The following is a 7,823-nucleotide window of genomic DNA, read 5'->3' as shown; positions in this document are numbered from 1 at the left end:
TCTCGAGATAATCGTCACCATGTGCCAAATGCAATATAAAAGGAATCTGAACACATTCGCGCAAAAATAAATTGACCACAATTTTCTCCAAAACTATAACAGATGCAAACTTGTCCTGTGTGGTGGAGATGAGATTTGATAAAGTAAGTGGAAATCCAGTAAAAGTTTCATTTGGCTACTTTGCACTCTCGAGATAATCGTCACCATGTGCCAAATGCAATATAAAAGGAATCTGAACACATTCGCGCAAAAATGAAATGACCACAATTTTCTCCAAATTTATAACAGATGCAAACTTGTCCTGTGTGGTGGAGATGAGATTTGATAAAGTAAGTGGAAATCCAGTAAAATTTTCATTTGGCTACTTTGCACTCTCGAGATAATCGTCACCATGTGCCAAATGCAATATAAAAGGAATCTGAACACATTCGCGCAAAAATGAAATGACCACAATTTTCTCCAAAACTATAACAGATGCAAACTTGTCCTGTGTGGTGGAGATGAGATTTGATAAAGTAAGTGGAAATCCAGTAAAAGTTTCATTTGGCTACTTTGCACTCTCGAGATAATCGTCACCATGTGCCAAATGCAATATAAAAGGAATCTGAACACATTCGCGCAAAAATGAAATGACCACAATTTTCTCCAAAACTATAACAGATGCAAACTTGTCCTGTGTGGTGGAGATGAGATTTGATAAAGTAAGTGGAAATCCAGTAAAATTTTCATTTGGCTACTTTGAACTCTCGAGATAATCGTCACCATGTGCCAAATGCAATATAAAAGGAATCTGAACACATTCGCGCAAAAATGAAATGACCACAATTTTCTCCAAAACTATAACAGATGCAAACTTGTCCTGTGTGGTGGAGATGAGATTTGATAAAGTAAGTGGAAATTTAGTAAAAGTTTCATTTGGCTACTTTGCACTCTCGAGATAATCGTCACCATGTGCCATATGCAATATAAAAGGAATCTGAACACATTCGCGCAAAAATGAAATGACCACAATTTTCTCCAAAACTATAACAGATGCAAACTTGTCCTGTGTGGTGGAGATGAGATTTGATAAAGTAAGTGGAAATCCAGTAAAAGTTTCATTTGGCTACTTTGCACTCTCGAGATAATCGTCACCATGTGCCAAATGCAATATAAAAGGAATCTGAACACATTCCCGCAAAAATAAAATGACCACAATTTTCTCCAAAACTATAACAGATGCAAGCTTGTCCTGTGTGGTGGAGATGAGATTTGATAAAGTAAGTGGAAATCCAGTAAAAGTTTCATTTGGCTACTTTGCACTCTCGAGATAATCGTCACCATGTGCCAAATGCAATATAAAAGGAATCTGAACACATTCGCGCAAAAATAAAATGACCACAATTTTCTCCAAAACTATAACAGATGCAAACTTGTCCTGTGTGGTGGAGATGAGATTTGATAAAGTAAGTGGAAATCCAGTAAAAGTTTCATTTGGCTACTTTGCACTCTCGAGATAATCGTCACCATGTGCCAAATGCAATATAAAAGGAATCTGAACACATTCGCGCAAAAATGAAATGACCACAATTTTCTTCAAAACTATAACAGATGCAAACTTGTCCTGTGTGGTGGAGATGAGATTTGATAAAGTAAGTGGAAATCCAGTAAAAGTTTCATTTGGCTACTTTGCACTCTCGAGATAATCGTCACCATGTGCCAAATGCAATATAAAAGGAATCTGAACACATTCGCGCAAAAATGAAATGACCACAATTTTCTTCAAAACTATCAGATGCAAACTTGTCCTGTGTGGTGGAGCTGAGATTTGATAAAGTAAGTGGAAATCCAGTAGAAGTTTCATTTGGCTACTTTGCACTCTCGAGATAATCGTCACCATGTGCCAAATGTAATATAAAAGGAATCTGAACACATTCGCGCAAAAATGAAATGACCACAATTTTCTTCAAAACTATAACAGATGCAAACTTGTCCTGTGTGGTGGAGATGAGATTTGATAAAGTAAGTGGAAATCCAGTAAAAGTTTCATTTGGCTACTTTGCACTCTCGAGATAATCGTCACCATGTGCCAAATGCAATATAAAAGGAATCTGAACACATTCGCGCAAAAATGAAATGACCACAATTTTCTCCAAAACTATAACAGATGCAAACTTGTCCTGTGTGGTGGAGATGAGATTTGATAAAGTAAGTGGAAATCCAGTAAAAGTTTCATTTGGCTACTTTGCACTCTCGAGATAATCGTCACCATGTGCCAAATGCAATATAAAAGGAATCTGAACACATTCGCGCAAAAATGAAATGACCACAATTTTCTCCAAAACTATAACAGATGCAAACTTGTCCTGTGTGGTGATGAGATTTGATAAAGTAAGTGGAAATCCAGTAAAATTTTCATTTGGCTACTTTGCACTCTCGAAATAATCGTCACCATGTGCCAAATGCAATATAAAAGGAATCTGAACACATTCGCGCAAAATTGAAATGACCACAATTTTCTCCAAAACTATAACAGATGCAAACTTGTCCTGTGTGGTGGAGATGAGATTTGATAAAGTGGAAATCCAGTAAAAGTTTCATTTGGCTACTTTGCACTCTCGAGATAATCGTCACCATGTGCCAAATGCAATATAAAAGGAATCTGAACACATTCGCGCAAAAATGAAATGACCACAATTTTCTCCAAAACTATAACAGATGCAAACTTGTCCTGTGTGGTGGAGATGAGATTTGATAAAGTAAGTGGAAATCCAGTAAAAGTTTCATTTGGCTACTTTGCACTCTCGAGATAATCGTCACCATGTGCCAAATGCAATATAAAAGGAATCTGAACACATTCGCGCAAAAATGAAATGACCACAATTTTCTCCAAAACTATAACAGATGCAAACTTGTCCTGTGTGGTGGAGATGAGATTTGATAAAGTAAGTGGAAATCCAGTAAAAGTTTCATTTGGCTAATTTGCACTCTCGAGATAATCGTCACCATGTGCCAAATGCAATATAAAAGGAATCTGAACACATTCGCGCAAAAATGAAATGACCACAATTTTCTCCAAAACTATAACAGATGCAAACTTGTCCTGTGTGGTGGAGATGAGATTTGATAAAGTAAGTGGAAATCCAATAAAATTTTCATTTGGCTACTTTGAACTCTCGAGATAATCGTCACCATGTGCCAAATGCAATATAAAAGGAATCTGAACACATTCGCGCAAAAATGAAATGACCACAATTTTCTCCAAAACTATAACAGATGCAAACTTGTCCTGTGTGGTGGAGATGAGATTTGATAAAGTAAGTGGAAATTTAGTAAAAGTTTCATTTGGCTACTTTGCACTCTCGAGATAATCGTCACCATGTGCCATATGCAATATAAAAGGAATCTGAACACATTCGCGCAAAAATGAAATGACCACAATTTTCTCCAAAACTATAACAGATGCAAACTTGTCCTGTGTGGTGGAGATGAGATTTGATAAAGTAAGTGGAAATCCAGTAAAAGTTTCATTTGGCTACTTTGCACTCTCGAGATAATCGTCACCATGTGCCAAATGCAATATAAAAGGAATCTGAACACATTCGCGCAAAAATGAAATGACCACAATTTTCTCCAAAACTGTAACAGATGCAAACTTGTCCTGTGTGGTGGAGATGAGATTTGATAAAGTAAGTGGAAATCCAGTAAAAGTTTCATTTGGCTACTTTGCACTCTCGAGATAATCGTCACCATGTGCCAAATGCAATATAAAAGGAATCTGAACACATTCCCGCAAAAATAAAATGACCACAATTTTCTCCAAAACTATAACAGATGCAAGCTTGTCCTGTGTGGTGGAGATGAGATTTGATAAAGTAAGTGGAAATCCAGTAAAAGTTTCATTTGGCTACTTTGCACTCTCGAGATAATCGTCACCATGTGCCAAATGCAATATAAAAGGAATCTGAACACATTCGCGCAAAAATAAAATGACCACAATTTTCTCCAAAACTATAACAGATGCAAACTTGTCCTGTGTGATGGAGATGAGATTTGATAAAGTAAGTGGAAATTTAGTAAAAGTTTCATTTGGCTACTTTGCACTCTCGAGATAATCGTCACCATGTGCCAAATGCAATATAAAAGGAATCTGAACACATTCGCGCAAAATTGAAATGACCACAATTTTCTCCAAAACTATAACAGATGCAAACTTGTCCTGTGTGGTGGAGATGAGATTTGATAAAGTAAGTGGAAATCCAGTAAAAGTTTCATTTGGCTACTTTGCACTCTCGAGATAATCGTCACCATGTGCCAAATGCAATATAAAAGGAATCTGAACACATTCGCGCAAAAATGAAATGACCACAATTTTCTCCAAAACTATAACAGATGCAAACTTGTCCTGTATGGTGGAGATGAGATTTGATAAAGTAAGTGGAAATCCAGTAAAAGTTTCATTTGGCTACTTTGCACTCTCGAGATAATCGTCACCATGTGCCAAATGCAATATAAAAGGAATCTGAACACATTCGCGCAAAAATGAAATGACCACAATTTTCTTCAAAACTATAACAGATGCAAACTTGTCCTGTGTGGTGGAGATGAGATTTGATAAAGTAAGTGGAAATCCAGTAAAAGTTTCATTTGGCTACTTTGCACTCTCGAGATAATCGTCACCATGTGCCAAATGCAATATAAAAGGAATCTGAACACATTCGCGCAAAAATGAAATGACCACAATTTTCTTCAAAACTATAACAGATGCAAACTTGTCCTGTGTGGTGGAGATGAGATTTGATAAAGTAAGTGGAAATCCAGTAAAAGTTTCATTTGGCTACTTTGCACTCTCGAGATAATCGTCACCATGTGCCAAATGCAATATAAAAGGAATCTGAACACATTCGCGCAAAAATGAAATGACCACAATTTTCTCCAAAACTATAACAGATGCAAACTTGTCCTGTGTGGTGGAGATGAGATTTGATAAAGTAAGTGGAAATCCAGTAAAAGTTTCATTTTGCTACTTTGCACTCTCGAGATAATCGTCACCATGTGCCAAATGCAATATAAAAGGAATCTGAACACATTCGCGCAAAAATGAAATGACCACAATTTTCTCCAAAACTATAACAGATGCAAACTTGTCCTGTGTGGTGGAGATGAGATTTGATAAAGTAAGTGGAAATCCAGTAAAAGTTTCATTTGGCTACTTTGCACTCTCGAGATAATCGTCACCATGTGCCAAATGCAATATAAAAGGAATCTGAACACATTCGCGCAAAAATGAAATGACCACAATTTTCTTCAAAACTATAACAGATGCAAACTTGTCCTGTGTGGTGGAGATGAGATTTGATAAAGTAAGTGTAAATCCAGTAAAAGTTTTATTCGGCTACTTTGCACTCTCGAGATAATCGTCACCATGTGCCAAATGCAATATAAAAGGAATCTGAACACATTCGCGCAAAAATGAAATGACCACAATTTTCTCCAAAACTATAACAGATGCAAACTTGTCCTGTGTGGTGGAGAGGAGATTTGATAAAGTAAGTGGAAATCCAGTAAAAGTTTCATTTGGCTACCTTGCACTCTCGAGATAATCGTCACCATGTGCCAAATGCAATATAAAAGGAATCTGAACACATTCGCGCAAAAATGAAATGACCACAATTTTCTCCAAAACTATAACAGATGCAAACTTGTCCTGTGTGGTGGAGATGAGATTTGATAAAGTAAGTGGAAATTTAGTAAAAGTTTCATTTGGCTACTTTGCACTCTCGAGATAATCGTCACCATGTGCCAAATGCAATATAAAAGGAATCTGAACACATTCGCGCAAAATTGAAATGACCACAATTTTCTCCAAAACTATAACAGATGCAAACTTGTCCTGTGTGGTGGAGATGAGATTTGATAACGTAAGTGGAAATCCAGTAAAAGTTTTATTTGGCTACTTTGCACTCTCGAGATAATCGTCACCATGTGCCAAATGCAATATAAAAGGAATCTGAACACATTCGCGCAAAAATGAAATGACCACAATTTTCTCCAAAACTATAACAGATGCAAACTTGTCCTGTGTGGTGGAGATGAGATTTGATAAAGTAAGTGGAAATCCAGTAAAAGTTTCATTTGGCTACTTTGCACTCTCGAGATAATCGTCACCATGTGCCAAATGCAATATAAAAGGAATCTGAACACATTCGCGCAAAAATGAAATGACAACAATTTTCTCCAAAACTATAACAGATGCAAACTTGTCCTGTGTGGTGGAGATGAGATTTGATAAAGTAAGTGGAAATCCAGTAAAAGTTTCATTTGGCTACTTTGCACTCTCGAGATAATCGTCACCATGTGCCAAATGCAATATAAAAGGAATCTGAACACATTCGCGCAAAAATGAAATGACCACAATTTTCTCCAAAACTATAACAGATGCAAACTTGTCCTGTGTGGTGGAGATGAGATTTGATAAAGTAAGTGGAAATCCAGTAAAAGTTTCATTTGGCTACTTTGCACTCTCGAGATAATCGTCACCATGTGCCAAATGCAATATTAAAGGAATCTGAACACATTCGCACAAAAATGAAATGACCACAATTTTCTCCAAAACTATAACAGATGCAAACTTGTCCTGTGTGGTGGAGATGAGATTTGATAAAGTAAGTGGAAATCCAGTAAAAGTTTCATTTGGCTACTTTGCACTCTCGAGATAATCGTCACCATGTGCCAAATGCAATATAAAAGGAATCTGAACACATTCGCGCAAAAATGAAATGACCACAATTTTCTCCAAAACTATAACAGATGCAAACTTGTCCTGTGTGGTGGAGATGAGATTTGATAAAGTAAGTGGAAATCCAGTAAAAGTTTCATTTGGCTACTTTGCACTCTCCAGATAATCGTCACCATGTGCCAAATTCAATATAAAAGGAATCTGAACATATTCGCGCAAAAATTAAATGACCACAATTTTCTCCAAAACTATAACAGATGCAAACTTGTCCTGTGTGGTGGAGATGAGATTTGATAAAGTAAGTGGAAATCCAGTAAAAGTTTCATTTGGCTACCTTGCACTCTCGAGATAATCGTCACCATGTGCCAAATGCAATATAAAAGGAATCTGAACACATTCGCGCAAAAATGAAATGACCACAATTTTCTCCAAAACTATAACAGATGCAAACTTGTCCTGTGTGGTGGAGATGAGATTTGATAAAGTAAGTGGAAATTTAGTAAAAGTTTCATTTGGCTACTTTGCACTCTCGAGATAATCGTCACCATGTGCCAAATGCAATATAAAAGGAATCTGAACACATTCGCGCAAAATTGAAATTACCACAATTTTCTCCAAAACTATAACAGATGCAAACTTGTCCTGTGTGGTGGAGATGAGATTTGATAACGTAAGTGGAAATCCAGTAAAAGTTTTATTTGGCTACTTTGCACTCTCGAGATAATCGTCACCATGTGCCAAATGCAATATAAAAGGAATCTGAACACATTCGCGCAAAAATGAAATGACCACAATTTTCTCCAAAACTATAACAGATGCAAACTTGTCCTGTGTGGTGGAGATGAGATTTGATAAAGTAAGTGGAAATCCAGTAAAAGTTTCATTTGGCTACTTTGCACTCTCGAGATAATCGTCACCATGTGCCAAATGCAATATAAAAGGAATCTGAACACATTCGCGCAAAAATGAAATGACCACAATTTTCTCCAAAACTATAACAGATGCAAACTTGTCCTGTGTGGTGGAGATGAGATTTGATAAAGTAAGTGGAAATCCAATAAAAGTTTCATTTGGCTACGTTGTACTCTCGAGTTAATCGTCACCA

This window comes from Anomaloglossus baeobatrachus, unplaced genomic scaffold, assembly GCF_048569485.1.
Source record: "Anomaloglossus baeobatrachus isolate aAnoBae1 unplaced genomic scaffold, aAnoBae1.hap1 Scaffold_480, whole genome shotgun sequence".
NCBI classification, from domain to species: Eukaryota; Metazoa; Chordata; class Amphibia; order Anura; family Aromobatidae; genus Anomaloglossus; species Anomaloglossus baeobatrachus.
The sequence above is the reverse complement of the archived record's forward strand: the minus strand, read 5'-3'. Positions refer to the sequence as shown.